Source organism: Ovis aries, chromosome 22 (assembly GCF_016772045.2).
Source record: "Ovis aries strain OAR_USU_Benz2616 breed Rambouillet chromosome 22, ARS-UI_Ramb_v3.0, whole genome shotgun sequence".
In the NCBI taxonomy this organism is placed as follows: domain Eukaryota; kingdom Metazoa; phylum Chordata; class Mammalia; order Artiodactyla; family Bovidae; genus Ovis; species Ovis aries.
In genome coordinates, this window is record NC_056075.1 from 11,008,745 (window position 1) to 11,028,843 (window position 20,099).

Sequence of the window (20,099 nt, forward strand, 5' to 3'; positions counted from 1 at the left end):
AAGAGGCTCTGGAAACAGAAATCCAGGCCACAAACATTCACATCCCTCACATCTGTTAATTTGCTAAAAGGACACTTGCCCTGAGCACTACAGCCTGAAGAGAAGAGTCAGAGGGCTCAAATCCCTGCCAGCAGCCTGCATTTTCTCTAAAACTACCAATTTTGCCTCACTTTTGCAGGCCCAGTAGAAGTTCCGTTTGTGAAAACTGAAGACAAGTGCAATCGCAAATGCTTCTTGTCCCCATATTACCACAAGAAGCTCAAAGACAAGGCACATGGGTTCCCAGGTCCAAGCTCCCAGGTTTGTTATTCTAGTTGGTCACTCTGCAGAAAGCCCTGCAAGAGCCTCACTCCCTTGGAACGGCTTCCTGGGGAGTTCTGAGCTCAGCTCATGGTTCTCTGATCCCAGCCTTGGGATCCACTGACGACGGCAGCTATAAACTGCACTTAGCCATTATGCGTTAACCTTGGAAAGTCATCACAGTCAATATGAGAGATGGGATCTCCCACAGTGCTTTACTCTCAATTAAAATTAAAGTCAAATAAACCAGGAGCTGCCTTGTACAGCCAATAATATTTTATATTGCAGTTATTAGAAAAATTAAGACAACGGACCAAGCAGAATGCTAATAAGAAGCTATCACAGCCTCCATTCCAACAATTCCAATAGTCTCATTTATTTATCCATTTATTTATTTATTCATTTATCCAGAAATATCAGCTATGTGGAAAAGGCCTAAAAGCTAACACCACCAAAATCTATGCAATTTATTCATAGAAACTCATCAATGTGTCTGATTCACTTACTCTAGAGATAATTCTAACTGGTTTAGTTATCTGTTTTTCAAGGCAGCTACAAATTGGAATGTAAGCTCCAGAGCAGGGGTTTTTTAGGGTTTGTTCACTGAGGTATCCCTAACACTGAGAACAGAACTCAAGTATCTAATGGATGGCGAGAGAGGGAACCTTTACACGTTCTCAATTTTATAGCCCAGACTCACCATATTATGTCACCACTCAGCTACCTCATATACTTGAGCCCGCAAAGACCTCTGATTCCGCAGACACTGGTTTCAGTGCCGTGACAGAACACTGGCTTGTGAATGGACATTCTAAATATTAATAACTAACACAAATTCTAGTAGGAATAAAAATATTCCCTCTGTGATCTTGCTTCCACTGGTTATTTGCTTAGCAGCTTACTTTTTCCCAGAAAAATAAATCTCTACCTTGTTTCTATGGAGAATACAAACTCCTTTACACTAGTTATTGGGGTAAATTGGTTGAATTGAGCTAGAAAGGGAAATTTTATCTTGGTCTTCAACATTTGAAGGCTTTCTAAACTGAAATCCACCTGGAGAGAAACAGAGTCTCACAAAAATTGATAAACAGAAGCCTCAATTAAAGAATCAGGAGACGAGAAAGGGGAGCATTTAAGCCCTGTGATGATAACAGAGTCCAGCAGGAAGAAGAAACACTTCCCTTCTTTCCCGGCAACAGCTCAGCCAATTAAAAGCCATGGATTCCGTGTTTACTCTAGCCCTCCCAACTTCATTTTCCCCTCCACTGGCTGTGGAGAGACTTACACGGGGCTCACCACGGTTGCAGACCCCAAACTGCAATTCTCTACTGATCCTGAATAAACCCATCTTGGTGAGAGAACTATCTGGCGGTTTATTTGTCTTAGGTCAACAGTGTGAGTAATTGCTTATAATCCCCTCTCATTACCTGGCATATCATAAGAACTAAGTGGCACTGTAATTTCCCATTTGAAACACAGCACTTTTTTGGATTAACATTCTGATCAAGTTACAACAGTTTTGTGGCCAATCTGATATATCCAATAATGGCCAGGAATCTACTAAATCCACGACACGCAAACAGTTTTTGCCAAGGTCTAATTCAAGAAAGATTAAAATGTTTGAGTCATTTTTTAAAAATTTAAAATGAAAATAGCTTATTAAATTCTATTGGGAGAATGGGGAGATTAAAAATGTATGTTCTCATAACCCAGAACACCAACTTTATTGAACAGGAGACTCACTACCTCTTTAATCAAGGAGTTCCTGCCTGGGCATTTCTAAGAAATAGTCCTGCAAGGGCAGCTGGGTAGTTTTTATGGCCTTTCATATTTATATATAACTCTCCCATTCATGGGTGTCCCCAGTGGCTCAGTGGTAAAAAAAAAAAAAAAAATCCGCCTACCGTGCAGGAGATATAGTAGACAGTTTTGATCCTTGGAGGAGAAAATGGCAACTCACTCCAGTATTCTTGCCTGAAAAATCCCATAGACAGAGGAGCCTGGCAGGCTACAGTTTAAAGAGTCAGACATAACTGAGTGACTAAGAATGAGTTACCATTCACAAAGTGGGTTATCAGGCATCATCCACTCTCTAAACCACTCAAGGGATTGATTCCCACGTTCCCACAATAACAGAAATTATAAGTTGCCCCACAGACTTAAAAACAACTTTTCAAGATGAAGGAAAAATGAAGGAACTCCCCAGATATTAAATGTATTCCTCTACTGCTAATCACATCTTACTTCAGAAACATTAAAACAAGAAGCCACAACAGTGTACCTTCGAAACCGAGACTAGAATCTTCCGATCTTCAGGTGGCTTGCCCAGAGTCACTCGAAGATGTGACTAGGGCGAGCGCATCTTCATTTCTTTCGTGGGACAGTAGCACTGGTACATGCAGGCACTGGACAAGCAGAGATGAGCAAACGTCCTCCCCGCCTCTCACGGTCAGGGGCTCTGCTCTCTACTTGGGCAAGGCAGGAAGTCAGGGCAGCAGAGATGGCTCTCCTCCCCCAAAAGCACTGGCTCCCAGGACACTCAAGCTGCAGCTAAGCACCTCGCTAGCCTCACCCAGGTAGGTCCTAGAGAGGACAATGCATTCCTGAGCCCCACCTCTGCCCTCGCGGCAGTTCTCGCTGGAGACAGGCATGCCTGGCTCCTTTAGGCAATCTGTCCACGCAGAGAAGGTGGCCAGGGAGCATACCCACCAAACAGTTAGCTGTGTAGGCCTGGGGCAAGGGAGAAGCAGAGGTGGGGTGGGGAAGTAGTAGGCCCTTTATGCCCTTCTGCAAAGTCTGAATGATTTTAGAGGTAATTTTGAAAATGAAAATCTGGAAAAAAGAAGCCAAGAGAAGCAAACACACAGTGTGCAATTTGGATATAGGAAGGTTTGGGTTGAAATCTGGGCTCTCCTATTGACTTGCTGGGTAACCGGGTCCCCATATTCTATCTACTTCACAGGGCTATTCCAAACAACGTAGAAACTCTCTGCCTCCCTTCTCCACCATCCTGGTCACACTGTGTGGTCAGTCTGTTAATGGGTTCCTCCAAGTGGCCCCACTCTTTGCTTTTTCCTGTTGTCACATACGGCATATTAGTGTTTAAAATTACCGGGGGAAACATACAGACAGAGAACACAATTTGTGTCATATATACTCCACTCCCAACTATGATTTTTAAGAGTCTGTTTAAATATAGTGGCAGTTCCTTCCTCTGACTTTCTGTTGCTACGTAGCTCTGTTCATTAACATATCTTGTAGACAATGGGAAGACTTGGGGAGAAGTATGTTACGAATTGTTGAAAGAATTACATGGGGTCATAGGAATGAGTCTTTCTACTTGCTCCTCAAAACCAATAACAACTACTTCATGTTCATATTGCACCAGCAAAAAAAAAAAGACACAGTATCTCTCACTTCATTTTTCCCATCAGTTTACTCACAGAACGTCTTAAAGAGTATAGCAGCGGTCTCAGCATGAGGGCCAGAACCATGAATAAAAAGCAGATGTGTCTGAAAAATAGGCCTTTAGGGAGCCCATGAGCATGCAGGTCAAGAAGTCTCAGGAGGGAGTTCCCTGGCAGTCCAGTGGTTACGATTCTGTGCTTCCACCACAGGAGACACGAATGCAGTCCCCGCTTGGGGGGACTAAGATCCCACATGCCACGCAGTGTGGCCAAAAACAAGCAAAAACAACAAAACGAAATAACCAAGAAGCCTCGTGAGCAGTAACTCACATTATGCACGGGATGAATCAAGATGCGTAAGCTCAGTTTCTCTTCTGAACTCTACAACAAATGGGGAGGAATGGACGGGAGCTGAATTTCCTCAATATCCAGTACAAGTTGAGCCATGCAAGCACTATTTTTATGATGAGTGCAAAAGGGGCCTAGGGAAAAAGTACGTTATGTTGTATCAGAAAAGAGAGTTTAGATTTTCTGGAAATATTTTATGGTCTTAGGCATTTATTATGGAATAGCAGAATGAAAAACACATAATCCTCAAATAACACTACATACAAGTGTGGCATTTTCATCACTCAAAAGCCTTCCCTGAGTCAACCAAGTAACTCATAAAAATTTCAAACTCCATCACCCAGCTAGCTATTCTCCTTCAAGGAAACTATCATAAGGATATAAACCAAAATACTCCTACAGGAAACATTCACTCCACAGCATTGTTCAGAGCAAGGCAATATGCAGCATTCAAACAAATGATGCCCCACACTCACTGACTTCATTATCCGCTGGATCTTTTGACCATGAAGCCTCCATACAATACAAATTCAGTCGTGACCTCTTCATAAGGCTCAGATGACACAATAGTTACAAGAGCCTAAGAAACCTTGGTAAACCCCTCTACTATTTCGAAGGTACAAATATGCAAAAAGCTTATACCTGGGGAAAGAAAGCACCAGCGGAAAGAAAAGCATCATGTGTTCTAAAAGCACACGTACACCCGTGTTGTGCAAATCGCCAGAGCGGTAAGCCCTGAACTAGTGAGCTAAAGATGACGAGCGACAGGTAACCGAACAATTGAATGAGGCCCCACAGCCAGCTGCCATTGCTGAGTCACAAAGGCCAAAACAATGGGAGCCCTGGCTGAAACTGAGCCCACAGCTGTTGACCCTCCCTACCTTGAGCTCTACTGTTGCAATTTCTGCTTAACTGAAATCAGAAATAAAATGCTTGGTAGGATGCCTTGAGTTGCTTGGTCTATGTTTAAAGAATAATAAAGAGCGTGTGTTTAAGCCTGTAACAAGTGCCTGGAATGTGCAAATATCAGTAAATAAAAGTTGTTACTCTTGCTAATCATTATCAATATTATTATTATTATTAAATAAATAATTATCATTTGTATAGCTCCTTAAAGTTTATATAAAATGTTGTCTGACAATGAAAAAGAGGCTCACAGAATCTGGTAATTTTGATAAGAAAGAAAGAGGCTCACCGAATTTGGTAATTTGTTCAAGTTCACACTGCCAGCAAATGCTGAAGTTGGGATTTGACTTCCATTGGAGGTGTTTTCTCCTTGATGAGTCAGGAATCTTGTAAGAATGGCCTCAAGACTTCTTTTTATCTATCATGGATATGATTCCCCAAATCCAGTCCTTCCTAAATGGCTAACCAAGAACTACAACAATCCTGTTCCCCCTGTCAGTCATGGACTGACTTAAGGATAGGGCAGTGACTTGAGGAAAAGTCTTTCGGGAGATTCTGAGAAAGGTTTCCACACTACTGAGGAGATGAGAAGACTCGGCTTCTTCCCTTCCCCTCGATGTTTTCTATCTCAATATGAACCTTCAAGCTATATTCCATCTCGGGATCACGAGGAGAGTCAGGCTGAAATAAAACCAATACAGGGCAGGAACAAAGCCAAAAGAATCATGGAGAAACAAACTCAGAGCCAGACACTCTGCTCCTGACTACACTCTGCTTCTGCTACACAAAGGAATTCTCTTCCTGACTAGGAAAGCCAGTCTGGGTTAGAGTTTCTGTTCCTCACACCCAAAACACCCTACCTGATACATTATTGACACGTGCCACCTTGTATCAGACCACGCTTACATACTTTTTTTTCCCCTATGTAGTAGCTTCATAGCTTCACATGTGGGGACTTCTAAGCTTACATCAGATGTAATTTTGATTTCCCCAAATCCTAAATGGGCAGAAGGAAAAAGGAGACAGTGCTATGCACAGCTGTACAAAGGGAACATATACAGCTGGTTCCCACCACACGGCTAACTATAGAAGCAAAGGACACCACGCTGAGTCCCAGTGAAGTTTCCGGCCCCTCTCCCACGATCCCCACCCCCACAAATCACAACAAAGCTCGAAGCCTGATGATCTCAACCGCCTCTCCATGCCCAGAGACATCATACAACACACGACCAGAAGAAAGAAAGAGGAAGGAGAAGGAAGAGGAGGAGGCGATTTCTTAAGTGCATGTCCTCTTTTCTTTCCAAGGCGATAACAGCAGTTTGGCTAAAGCACCCAAACTTGCTTGTGAAATGTGCTGTTTTGTCAATTAACACTTCACATTCTTTTTTCAAAAATTACAATGCAGAGAACCTCCTATATTGCTCAGGGAACTGTACTCAATGCTCTGTGATGACCTAAATGGGAAGGAAATCCAAAAGAGAGTGTATATATGTATACGTATAGCTGATTCACTTTGCTGCACAGCAGAAATTGACACAATATTGTAAAGCAACCACACTCCAATAAAAATTAACTTAAAAGTAAAATAAAACCATGTAATAACATCATGAAATTCAAAAAATTACAGTGCAAAATAGAAGTAATTCAACTGTTCTCTGCCAATGTTCTACTGAGACCGTTGAAGTGATTTTTACTGCATGTCAGGTATCAGCTACCCTTTGGTACCTTTCCCTAAAACCATAACACACTTGAGTTGTAGCTTTCTAAACTCTAGACCAGTCTTCAGAGCTTCTCAGCACAACCCTCCCAGGAGAAGCAGGGTCTCCCTCTCCTGTTTGCTTTTATTGGCATCCTAATTATAATTGTTATTTTTTAATTGAATATTTTCTGTGACAAACATGCATGAAAGTGCTTTCCCCAAGTCTGTTTATTATAAACACATAGCGAGGCATTATGTTCATTGTTATTATTACCTTTGGTCCTCGCACTGAATTATTTTGTATAAACATTCTATTATTGACTACCTACAACAGACCTCACATCTATCTAATTTCTTTTGCTCATCTAGTTTCTACCCTACAGTTGCTCAAAATCAAAACAAGAAAAACTTTGTAAAGCACTATCACTTAAGCAGGAGGATTTAGTAAAAGGCTAACTTGATTGCTTGTATTATTCAGTGAACTAATCCTTGAAATGTTTTTAGAATTAATGGCTTTTTTATTCCATAAATCAGAATCCACATAAGAAAAAAAAAAACCATCTACCCAATATCTCTAGTGATGTCAGCCTTGACCTTGACCTCGTGAGATTTACCTTCAATCCACTTGAGTCATCTCCTCCCAAAGCCACAGCATCAACCTATCATCACCTGTGCCTATCCTTTTTTTTTTTAATCCTCACTTCTGAAATGTGGGGTTGTTGTGGGAATGAAATATCCCTCTCTAAGCCCAGCTTTCTATGTTCCCCAAGACTCTAGTTCCTCCAATGCTATTGCACCTTGCTATTCAACCTCCTTGAACCCTCAGGCCCCTTGATTCTCCCTTTTCTCCCATGTCATCAGCCAATCCTGCTCTAGATTCCTTCTCCTTAGAGGCTAAAGCTCATGATCCATCATATCCATTGCTCTCTTTCTGGCATCCCCAGTCCTTCCAAGCCACCAATCTCCCACTCCATATCAGTTCAAACATCCAAACATTTCCATTCCTATAACTGGTAAGGCTTGTTTTGCTAGAGGCACTCTCTCAACCTTGCAGATTAATGGTGTGACACAATTATGATTTCCAACACAGGCTAAGTGCTCGGAGTGACTCAACAACAATATGTTACAATGTAATATGTGACAATATGTTACACCAATTCCATAAGCACATTGGTTGAAAATCTTAAATACTCAACGCACCTGCCATGTCCAGCAGCAGAGTACAATGGGGAAAAGCCTTGCACCCTGGCTCTGCCCCTTAGTAGCTGTACAACCCCAGACAACTTGCTTAACCCTTCTATGCTTTGTCTCATTTGTAAAATTAGGATAATAATTCCATCTTTAAAGTGTTGTTGCAAGAAATTAGCGAGTTAATATATGTAATTTTAACAAAGCTTAGAGAATAAAAATTGTCCAAAACTATTGGTGTCAGTTACTATTTTAGAGAGAATTGGGGCCACTGGACAGGAAGAATGAGAGAAAAGAAAGAAGGGAAATGACAGAAAGAGAAGGGGTGAAAACTCCCCTTCTGCCTTCCCACCCTTTCTAGCTACCTCCGATCATTTTCTTTCTTCGTGTTCCCAGCCTCTTAAGAACCTGTCTAGGCTGACTGTCTCCTCACCCCTTTTTTCATTCCCATGTCCATGCAATGGAATTTGCCACCTGCCTCCATACACACCATACAAGCTATCTTTGACGTTATCACCAATGACTCCCAGTTGTCAGTGGTGGCTGTGCCATCCTTGATTAACTGACCCTTTCTGTATCATCTGACCCTGCTGACTTCTCTCTCATTGTTGAACTCTTTCTCCCCTGAATTTCCATGACAGGAGTCTCTCCTGTTGAGCTTTCCTCCCCTCAAACCTGTCCTTCCCAATTCTCTGGCTAGATCCTTCCTCCTCTGACCACTCATTAGATTTAGTTCATTCATTTTGTGCTCAGTCCTGCCCTACTCTTTGCGACCCAGTGGACTGTAGCCCACCAGGCTCCTCTGTCCATGGGATTCTCTAGGCAAGAATACTGGAGTGGGTTGCCATTTCCTCCTCCAGGGGATCTTCCCAACCTCAGCAGCAAACCCAAGTCTCCTGCGTCTCCTGCACTGCAGGCAGATTCTTTACCACTGAGCCACCAGGGAAGAGTTGATTCGTTTTTTCAACACGTGTACTGAACACTTACCAAAGGGCAGGTACCATGACAGTTGCTGCAACCAGTTAGGCAGGGACAGCTGAAACACAGCTCCAGAGGGCTCTATTCACGGTGAGATGCCATGACTCAGACATCTGAGCAGTACTTCAGACGTCTGAAGTTGTGTGACGGCTGTGACACGACTCAGCTCCTGCCCTCACACTCTGTCTAGGGAAAAGATCAGCATGTAACTAGACAATCAGAAAACATAAAGAAAGGTACAGTGGCCGAGGGAGAATGTGAACACACTGCAGTGACTCTCAAAAGCGTGTTTCCGATCCATTTCACACTTCACTCTTCACATGCTGCCGCTGCTGCTGAGTCACTTCAGTCGTGTCTGACTCTTAGCGGCCCCATGGACTGCAGCCCACCAGGCTCCTCTGTCCGTGGGATTTTCCAGGCAAGAGTACTGGACTGGGGTGCCATTGTCTTCTCCGACTCTTCACATACTGCCCAGGAAATTACATCCCATCGTGGGATTTTTAACTGAACCTAGTAGCCAGTGATGACCGAATTTTGCATTATTTGCAGAGAATTTTATATTGCCTACCAAACTTCTCTACCACATGTCCTAGAGGGCACCAAGCACCAAAATTATAAACATAAACAAAGCAGAAGTCTTACCCTGAGGTATTAATCTTATTTCCCATCCATATCACATCAGCACACTCCCTGATTCGTCATCCTCTTGAACTTTCTAGAAGCCTGACTGTTATCTGTTAAACACAAGCTGATTTTATCAGCAAACCGCTAGTCCTACCCAACTCCCCTGTTTAAAAGCTTTCAAGGATTATTCTTAGGAGCCAAAGCAAAACTGAAATTCCTTCTACCTTAGTGTCCCTAAATGACCTAGCTCCTCCTACCTTAGTGTCCCTAGATGACCTAGCTCCTGCCTGCTCTTCCTGCATCTATGTGGTCACATACAGTACACCCTACACGTCAGCCACACCAAACCACCCCGAAGAACCAGGCAGTTCTTTCAATCTAGTGTCCTTTCCACCTCATTGTCTTTGTACCTACTGTTCCTGTTGCCTAGAACTGCCCTTCCTCCGGCTGCTCACCTCATGAATTTCTACAACTGTTTGACCACTCTAGGCAGAGTTAAGTACCTCTGTCTCTGAACTCCCATGGAAGGAGATCACTTCTGGGACTCATCATAGTGCTATGATTCTTTGCCCACACACTCATCTCCCTGAGGACAGTGTAAGCCTCCGAGAAAGAACCCTGCCTGTTCTCTGTGGGTCCTCAGCATTGGGGGCAGTGTCTAGCACGTGCTGTGTACTCAGCCGGGTAAAGAGGTAAACTCACTGAGTTAACATCCCTTAATCACAATACCGGGCTTCCCTGGTGGCTCAATAGTAAAGAACCCACCTGCCAATGCAGAAGATATAAGAAGGGTGGGTTCGATCCCTGGGTCAGGAAGATCCTCTGGAGAAGGAAATGGCAACTCATTCTAGTAATCTTGCCTGGTAAATCACATGGATAGAGGAGCCTAGTGGGCTACTTAGCAACTAAACCACAACAATAACCACAATATTCTTTATTAGGGACTTTTTTTTTTTTGGCCATACTGTGCAGTTTGCAGGGTCTTGGTTCCACAGTCAGCGATCAACCCCAAGTCCTAACAAGTGGCCAGCCAGAGAATTCCCCAGAAGAGAATTTTAAGAGTATTTAAAACTATTAAAAAAAAAAAAAAAACTAAACTGAAACTTTACCTTAATATAAGCTGTATTTGGAACCAATTAGGTATACTATGGGGCTTCCCAGGTGGCTCAGACGGTAAAGCCTGCAATGCAGGAGACCTGGGTTCAATCCCTGGGTTGGGAAGATCCCCTGGAGGAGGGCATGGCAACCCACTCCCATATTCTTGCCTCAAGAATCCCCATGGACAGAGGAGCCTGGCAGGCTACAGTCCATGGGGTCGCAAAGAGTCAGACACGGCTGAGCAACTAAGCACAGCACAGCACAGGTATGTTACCATGCAGGAATTTATAAAGAAAGCAGAATATATCAGGACACTTCTGAGATGCCAATTTGGGGGCGTAAAACGACTCAATGTTATTTGAAATTCTAGTTAGACCTCCATCTCTAATAAAATTAAAATATATGGTTGCCTATATTTTATGTGAATGTGGAAGATAATCAAAGAAGTCAACCTAAAGAAGTATAAAAGGAATAACCCATATGAGAAGATAACATAAAAAAGAATATATGCATACGTATAACTGAATGAACCAGAAATGAATATAACATTGTAAATCAACTATATTTCACTAAAATTTTTGTAAAAAGAAGTGGGAAATGTGTGGGGCTTAATTTTTCATCCAGTGGCCAGTCCCTTTATCATTGGAACACCCTACCTATTGAGCAAAATTTTTTTGACAGTATCTTGTTTATGAACATTTATTCTTTACCCAGGTACTTTGAGTTCTTCTAAGGTTTGTGAGTATTTCTTAATGGAGTTAATACACTGTTGCCTGGTAAGCCTTGTAACTAAAAGTGACAAACAGCTGGCCAGTATGGAGGGCAGGGTTGTGTCAATGAAACAAAATCTAAGTTTCAGATCCATGTGGAATGAACCTTTACCCCTGGGCTCACTGGGATCACACTCAGAACCTAACAGTCACTAGGTCCAATTGCAAAAGAGAGAATGAAGACATGGGGAAATGTCTGGATTTTAAAAGTCAAGAAACCACAATACGTAAATCATTTTATGCCGAAAATACCACAGTGGCCGTCTACACTGCCAAAGCCACTGGTTAGCTGCTCAAGTTTACCTTCTCACTCTGCACCTCAATACACATAGAGCAGGAGCCCTGTAGTCAGTTTCTGTACAGGCTGTAGGGTTTTTTTATTTTTATTTTTTTAATTTCATTTTACTTTACAATACCGTATTGGTTTTGCCATACATTGACATGAATCCGCCACGGGTGTACAGAACTTCCTTGGGTGGTTTCCACACCCTGTGCTCCGGGCCCCCCAGGTTACCCTACACCCCACTCACCCACATATACGTTCATGCTCCAACTCTTTTGACAGTTACGCACAACTTATGTGGGGAAATAATTTAAAATATAAAAAGGAAACAGCACTGACCAACGTGTACTGGATTAATTCGAGTACAGAAGAGGGTACCTGACCTAGCACAGCTGCTCCTCAGGACTTAATCTTTATCGCCTCTTTATAAACACTCCCGGTGAGTAATTACTTCACACACATAGACACACTCACACACCACGTGACTTAAATTGAGTTTCTATGCTGATAACTTCCAATCTATTATAGATTTCTTGCCCAGAATATCTAACTGTTCATTTGGCTCTCTATCCCCACAAGCATGAAGGATATAAAGTTAATACGACCCAAGTCTTCCCCGTGCTTTTTCAACACAGATGCACAGTCACAGGGGGCTTCCCAGGTAAAGAATCCGCCTGCCAATGCAGGAGCTGCAGGAGACTTAGGTTCGATCTCTGGGTCAGAAAGATTCCTTAGGGGAGGAAATGGCAATCCATTTCAGTATTCTTGTCTGGAAAATTCCATGGACAAAGGAGTCTGACGGGCTACAGTCTATGGGGTCTCAAAGAGGCTAACATGATTGAGCAACTGAGCATCATGCATGCCTGCACAGAAGCATCTAGAGAACAATTAGGAGCTACCAGAACTACATAAACCAAATTTGGCAGGGAAAGAAAAGCAGAAACTTAGAAACGTGGCCTAGGGATTTACAAACTTGTTTTTGCCAAAAAATCCTTTGTTCAAATAAAATCTTCCTTGGAAACCCAAAATGTGAAATCAAGAATAGCCCACCTGGTCAGGTTGCAGAACAGACCCCCGAAAGGAACTGTAAATGAACACTGGACTCTTGGACACACTCTAATGTCTGTCCCCATGCCCTGGAACGGCCCCTGAGGCTCCTTGAAACTCCCAGAAGCCTGAAAACCTAGTTCAAAAAACTACTGGTCAAGATCCACGATAGTGCTGTTTTTAACACAAAAATGAACAGTTGAAGCACAATTTGGGAAAGATAATTGGTAACTGTGGGTCAGAGTTTCCATGAGTATTAATAGATACGTACTACAATACAGAAAATAAATAACCAAAAAGGACCTACAGCATAGCACAGGGAACTATACTCAATATTTTATAATAACCTATAAGGGAAAGGAATCTAAAAAAGAATGTGTAGTTATATACATATGTGTGTGAATATATATATATCTCAATGGTGTTTTGCCTGGAGAATCCCAGGGACGGGGGAGCCTGGTGGGCTGCCGTCTATGGGGTCGCACAGAGTCAGACACGACTGAAGCGACTTAGCAGCAGCAGCAGCAGCAGCAGCAGCAGCAGCAGCAGCAGCAGCAGCAGCAGCAGCAGCAGCAGCAGAATCACTTTGCTGGTTCAGCAACACAACACAGTAAATCAACTATACTTCAATTTTTAAAAAATTAAATAATTAAGTAAAAGAACAAATGTCATTAAATCTAAAGTCAATTCTAAGTAGTGAGCCAGATCTGTCTTTTACAGGTCCTACATCAACCACTTCACCACATTTTCTCAAAGACAGTAAATTGCAATGACAAGGAAAAAACTAAAATCAGTCATATTTTGTCTAAGTCACAGAAGGCCAGGTTTAAGCTGCCTCTTTCTTATATAAAGCCCTATATTTTCAAAATCAGTGTGGCACAATTAAATGCAAAGTATCCAGAGGCTAATCTGAACATTAGGATCAACAACTCAATCAACTTAAAGAAATACATAAAACACAAGAACATATCTGTAAGTCATTACAGAGGAAACACATTGTTGAAGAGGAAAACCTCTACTTGCTGTCCTCAAGAAATAGACCTTTGTGACATTACAGTTACCGAAAACGTGACATAGTAAAGCAGCCCATTGGTTGGCTGACTGTCATGATATCAGTTTGGTTACCTCCGTGAATCTCAGAGGGGAAAAATCAGGGGAAATTCACTCAACATTAGGAAAGCTTCTCATATACTGAGTGGACACTGTACACAGAAATTACCAAACCAAAAAAAAAGAGGAGAAAAAATGGTCACATTTAATTTTGTCTTCAGATATGATAAAAAGAGACTCTAACAACCATTTGTTTCAACAACGTTTATTTTGAAAAAGCATCAAATGATTAAGTATTATGTAGATTGGTGGTTCTCAACCCTGGTTGCACATGAGATTCACCTGAGCTTTAAACATTCGTGATATCCTGGATCTATCCTAGTTCTACTGAGTCAGAATTTTTGAGGCGGGCCCCTGGTACCAGTGTTTTCTTTTCCTTCCTCAAGTGATTCTAACGTGTCACCAGGCTTCAGAGCCATCAATATGGTCTTGAATTGACTGATCAACTCAGTTGTCAAACACCAATCTGAACAAATCATTCCTTTGTGATAGCAGTGATGCTTGTACACTGGGCTCCCCCGTTCATGATAAGTTAATAGTGATGGGAAAGGGTGCTTGGGGCTTCCCTGGTGGCTCAGACAGTACAGAATCTGCCTGCAATGCAGGAGACCTGGGTTTGATCCCTATGTCAGAAAGATCTCTGAAGAAATAGCAACCCACTCCAGTATTCTTGCTTGGAAAATCCCTTGGACAGAGGAGTCTGGCAAGCTACAGTCCATGGGGTCGCAAAGAGTCAGATATGCCTGAGTGACTCACACACACATACAAGGTTGTCTGGTCAACCCATATCTGACTAAAAAGGGTCTCTTTTCCTTTAAAGCAGATCTAACCTTGCCAAGAGTGTGGGTTTGGGGGTTTAGGGGGTGGTTTTTTTGGTGGCTCCTTCATGAGCTGTGAATGTCATTGTTTTGATATAGGTTCAGCTTCCCTGGTGCTCAGACTGTAAATAATCTGCCTTCAATGCAAGAGATTGGAGTTCAGCCCTGAGCTGAGAAGACCTGCTAGAGAAGGGAATGGCTACCCATCCCAGTATTTTTGCCTGGAGAATTCCAGGGACAGAGGAGCCTGGCGGGCTACAGTCCATGGAAGTCTCAAAGAATCAGACACAACTGAGTGACTAACACTCACTAACACTTAGAGAACTGAAATTTCTATTTCAATAAATACAACTGATTTTGGGGGATAAATATGAGTCCACTTCTATGGAAAGTATTTCATCAAATAAAAATGAATTATAAAATAAGCAATTATGGCCTTAATCTGTAAGATGTTAAACCACAAAATGGTGAATTGTGCTCAAAATATTTTGAAAAATTGTCAAGTCTACAAGTGTTTACTTATGGGTAGAGTTAAGATTTTATGCTGCTACTTTGTTTACATGTATATCCAGGAAGCCAAATGACAGTTTGGGGGAAAATGCGTTGTGATTTTTATGGTGATTTAGCAGATTGAAAATTAGGTTCCGGCCTCCTCTGCAATCATAAGGGACTAATATGGCATCCATAAGAGAAACTCATAAACATGGAATTTCCCTCTAGAGCCAAAGAGATGAGCTGTTTTCAAGAGACACTGGGGTACCCTAAGAAGTTGGAACATTATAAGCGCTCATAATTGAAACAACCAGAAGTCAGTAAAAGCAGGGAGTCAAAAAGTTGATACATCATGTTTCAAACATATTTCAATTTCAGTCACATAAATAAAGGGGAAATCATTCAGTAATTATTGCATGTCCCCTGATGATTTCAGTTCTGTGTTGCCTTTCCTGGTTAAACCATGGCCAGATTTCCTCCTTCCATTTATAAATGCATTTGCACCTTAAAGGCACTCGTGAAAACACCTGAGGGTAAAAATCTCTCTAGTATTTTTTTTTTACTATAGTTTTCTAATCTTTTATAAAAGCAAACTATTCCATACCTGTGGAACAGCAGTTTATTGATCTTTAAAAAATTTAGCCTCCTAAAGTATATATATATATTTTTTAAAAGTATATAATTCAGATGCTGTAAAACCAACACCACTAATTCCAGAATCCAGCCATCACCCCAAAAAGAAATCTTGTACCTATTACCAGTCAATGTCAATTCCCCCTACCCTAGACCCTGGCAACCACAAATGTACATTTCGTGTCTGAATATTTACCTACTGTGGATATCTCATACAAGTGGAATCACAATTTGTGGTTTTCTGCATCTGCTTTCTTTCACTCATCATAATGTGTTCATGGTTCATCCAGGTTGTAGCTGTTTATATTGTTTTTTTAATATGGCTTATTTTTACAAACCTCTGAGGCAATCAAGTTTTCACAGAAATAGCATTCCTTTTTGGCACTCCCATTATATCAGTTTATTTAATATTTAATTAAATCACAAGATTACAGTAGCAAGTATTATTAAAATAAACGAGACCGTGACCAAACACCACTGTAAGCATGAACCTGAGCTGATAAAAGCAAAGTACACCAGCTTATTATGAGGACAGTTATTTGCCACCGTGGCCTCTGCGTTCTGAGCAACAACAGGTTCCTTTTTCAGAGGGAGAGGAGAGCAACAGTTAACGCCATCAGATGCATTAGTGTTGACGGCTACTCCATTACCTAGGATGAAGCAGTGTATATGCAGAGGTGTAGATGATCTGTGTCTATTAGACAACACAACTTCAACTGTCCCAAAAGGAAGTCTTCCGTAGGTCTAAGTCTTCAAAAGAAGCAAAGATGGGCTCCCATAGAGACAGGTATACCCTGCTGCCTCAATAAAAACTTCACCATCCTACTTATCTTTTAAGGATCAGCTCAAACATGTCCTCCTCCTAATCCTCGACCTGCTCTCTCTCCTTCCTTTTAATTTCTAAAGTAGTTATCTATCTCTTATGGTAGTTATAACCGGTATTCTGTAGCTACTTGTTGCTGCTGTTTTATTCTCTAAGTTGTGTCTGATTCTTTTGCGACTCCATGAGCAGTAGCCCACCAGGCTTCTCTGTCCATGGGATTTCCCAGGCAAGAATACTGGAGTAGGTTGCCATGCATTCCTCCAGGGAATCTTCCTGACCCAGGGATCAAACCTGAATCTCCTACATTGGCAGAGGATTCTTTACCACCGAGGCATCAGGGAAGCCATATAGCTAGTTACACAATATCTTTTCTTACATATGAGACCAGACTGCTTCAGAGGCAAGTAGTATGTTTTTATATCCCCTACAGCCACCAGCACAGGAAACGAGGGATGCAGGACACAATCTTTGAACAAATCTGTAATAAGAAGTTCAATAAATATTTGTAAAGTAAATAATGGATGAGTACATTGATTAAACAATTAATTAAAGGTGTGGAACTTCTTACCTGGCTACAGAGCAACACATCTCTTTCTTCAGTGTGCAGTAAGTGGGATGGTGGGGGGTAGGTAAGAATCTGACCGGGGCATAGTGGTAGGCAAAGGAAGAAAATCAACTGCCCCTGGGTATCTAGCAGCTGTCAGGCGTCATGACTCTCCTCCAAGTGTTTAACAGAGATCACTTTCAAATAGGACATTGTCAGATAAGGACACTTTCTGATGTCCTTTGATGCAGAACAAATTAAAAACAGAGACAAAAATCCTTGCGCTCAAAACCGCCCAGTGTCTTCAAGTGTGGATTTAGTTTTTCTAAATTAAAGTATTATACAACTTGAATGGGTTTTTAGATATCGTAGAAAGGGACTCAGAAGAACACTGCTTCCAAATTGTCGATATTTAAAAGCAAAGCCATTGGTTTGGTAAGGAATGCATAAACAACCCCCAAAGCTGTACTGAACACTTTTTTTTGGCTATATATGACTGAAAAAGTGCCAGCTTCTTTTTGATAAGCCTTTGTTAAAAACAATAAACATGCCTGAGCTTGCAAACTACGGCATTCTGAAGAAAAAGCAATTGAGAAGATGAGGAAACGCTTAAAACGGCAATGTCTGATTAAAAAGAAAAACCTCTGCGGTAACAGATTTAGCAATAAGTCACAACACTGTGCTGCCTATTAACATGGAGGGGACCAGGGGACAATGCAAACTGAGACAAAATCAAAGCACAACACTTCCCTTCATAAATAAACAAGAAGCTACATCTTAAAACTAATACAATTACAGTCCACAACGCTGACATCAGGGCACCAACATCATTGAGAAAACTAATCCTCTCATGCTTCATTAAGTTTAATGTCACCACAGTGATGTCCTTGCACTAAAGCAAGTGTCGTTTCAGGGACTCTGAATGAACACACATAAAGTAACCAAGTGTGGGAATTTCTATTCACGTAGAGTTCACGTACATCAGTTCATAAAAGTCAAAGTAACTTTACCTGAATTTGTTTCTGTATTTATTTTCACACTGATTATAAAATCAGCAGAATTATGGGATTGGAAGGTAGATAATTTGGAATATTTGTGTTCATTTCCCTACTTTAAGGGCTTCCCCGGTGGTTCAGTGGTTAAGAATCTGCCTGCCAATGCAGAAGTGAGTTCGATCCCTGGGTTGGGAAGATTCCCTGGAAAAGGAACTGGCAATCCACTCCAGTATTCTTGCCTGGGAAATATCTGCCTATTTTAGTCAAAACTGAAATTCTCTTCCATCTGCCAAACAATCCTGGAAAAATTCTAATAAATAAATTGTAACCTGAGGTTCATAAGACCAAAGTTCTTTTGTTTTATTCACTGATATACCTTGAGTGACCATAACATCACTGGGCACATAGTAGGCACTCAATAAATACCTATTAAAGTAAACTGAAAAACATAAAAAAAATGTGTAATGTAACGCGAAAATGCTAAATGTGTGTGTTCAGTCCCTAAGTCATGTGGACTTTTTGACACTCCAAGGACTAGCCCACCAGGCTCCTCTAGTCATGAGATTTCCCAGGCAAGAATACCGGAGTGGGTTGCCATTTCCTCTGCCAGTATCCTCCCAATCCAGGAATCAACCCAAGTTTCCTGCACTGGCAGGCAGGTTCTTTACCACTAAGCCATCTGGGGTGCCCAAAATGCTAAATGAGTCTCTTTAAAAATTCCTTTCTCTGAGCACTGTTACAGGACATCGTGTTAATCACAACACACAGATTGTCCTCATATAAACCACTTTTCCCAAGCCAGCTCCAAAGTCACAAATCACACTCTGAATTCTAACCAATGATCAGCACAGGAAGGTAAGATCCCAAAGAGACTCCAAAGATAGATGAGGATACATGTTATCCATCTGTTTTGATTGCTTTTCTTCTCCTGGCAGTTCACCTGTAATGTACCTGCATATTCATCTTCATATTATTATTTAAATTCATGCATTTAAGATGTATTACTTAAAATTAAGGGTTTGTATTTTTAAAAATTATACTCAAAGGTGGTTTGACTAAATCGACCTCTCAACTATTTCAGAATCCCACCAGTTTAAAAAGAAAAAGATGGACAAAAAATAATAACAGGAAAATGACACGATCAGATGATTCTAATCATCAATTTTGTTCTAAACGCCTGAAAGTAATATGGTTTGAAAACTGAACTGAGTTGGAAGGAGAGGGCCTGGATTCTGGTACTGCCTCAGTCACCGATGAACTTAACCACTTACCAACAGGAAACTGAGCTTCCCAGGCTGTCTGGTGAAGAGTCTGACCAGACGGTCTCTAAAAACCTGAACAATTTCCAAGAGCCTGTGATTATAAGTGACCAAAGCCAGTCACTTAATTACTACTCCTGGGAGGGTCAGACACCATTTGCCTAGTTTGACATGAGGTTTATGGCCAGGCAGCTGATGATTTTAAAAGCTAGGATCTCCCACACACCTGATGAGAGTGTGTTTCTAAATATGGAGGGTCTGAAGACTTTGCTTCTGGGTTAAGCTGACGGCAGCCACCAGAGTGCCAAACTCTCAGCAAAGAAAAGGTAAATTAAACTAATTAGAGTCCCTCCAGAGTGGAAGGATTGAACCAGTGCCCTAGTAGGTCCCAACTGACTTATTACCAAAAAAAAAAAAAAAAAAAAATTACAAGAGATTCAGAATGAATGCTGAGTTGTGAAAGCCAAAGGCTAACCAAATAGCCTCAGGACTTACTGGAACCCTGCTCTCAAATTTTACTTCAAGCACTTTTCCCTGAGTCTGCACTATGGGTATCTCTGATTTTCTTTGAGGACAAGAAGCAACTAAGAAATTAAGCCAATGGAAAGTAACTAAACATTATCACCTGAGGGAAAGGGAAGATTCTAAATAAATAAGATACGTTAGGTACAGAATCCAGAAGGAATCTTGTGCGATCTCTCCTGCAAGAGAAGTCGGCATTTGGAGATCACAGGAGGTGGGTGGGGATCAAAGCCGCTCCCTGTCCACCCGCCGGCC

General features: G+C 41.6%; 1 protein-coding gene across 30 annotated transcripts in view; it reads right to left on the minus strand.

The window, feature by feature from the left end:
- The window catches only part of SLC16A12 (solute carrier family 16 member 12), a 102,788-nt gene that overhangs the window by 79,298 nt on the left and 3,391 nt on the right, over positions 1-20,099 (minus strand). For 9 of the 30 annotated variants that reach the window (XM_060404950.1, XM_060404949.1, XM_060404963.1 and 6 more), the window contains exon 1: positions 2,582-8,519. The exons of 6 other annotated variants lie outside the window; for them this stretch is intronic. The gene's annotated coding sequence lies outside the window, so the exon portion shown is untranslated. Of the gene's footprint in view, positions 1-2,581; positions 8,520-8,835; positions 9,013-20,099 lie in introns of those variants that run through there. 15 more of the 30 variants (XM_060404977.1, XM_060404973.1, XM_060404966.1 and 12 more) reach the window with 5 other exon arrangements.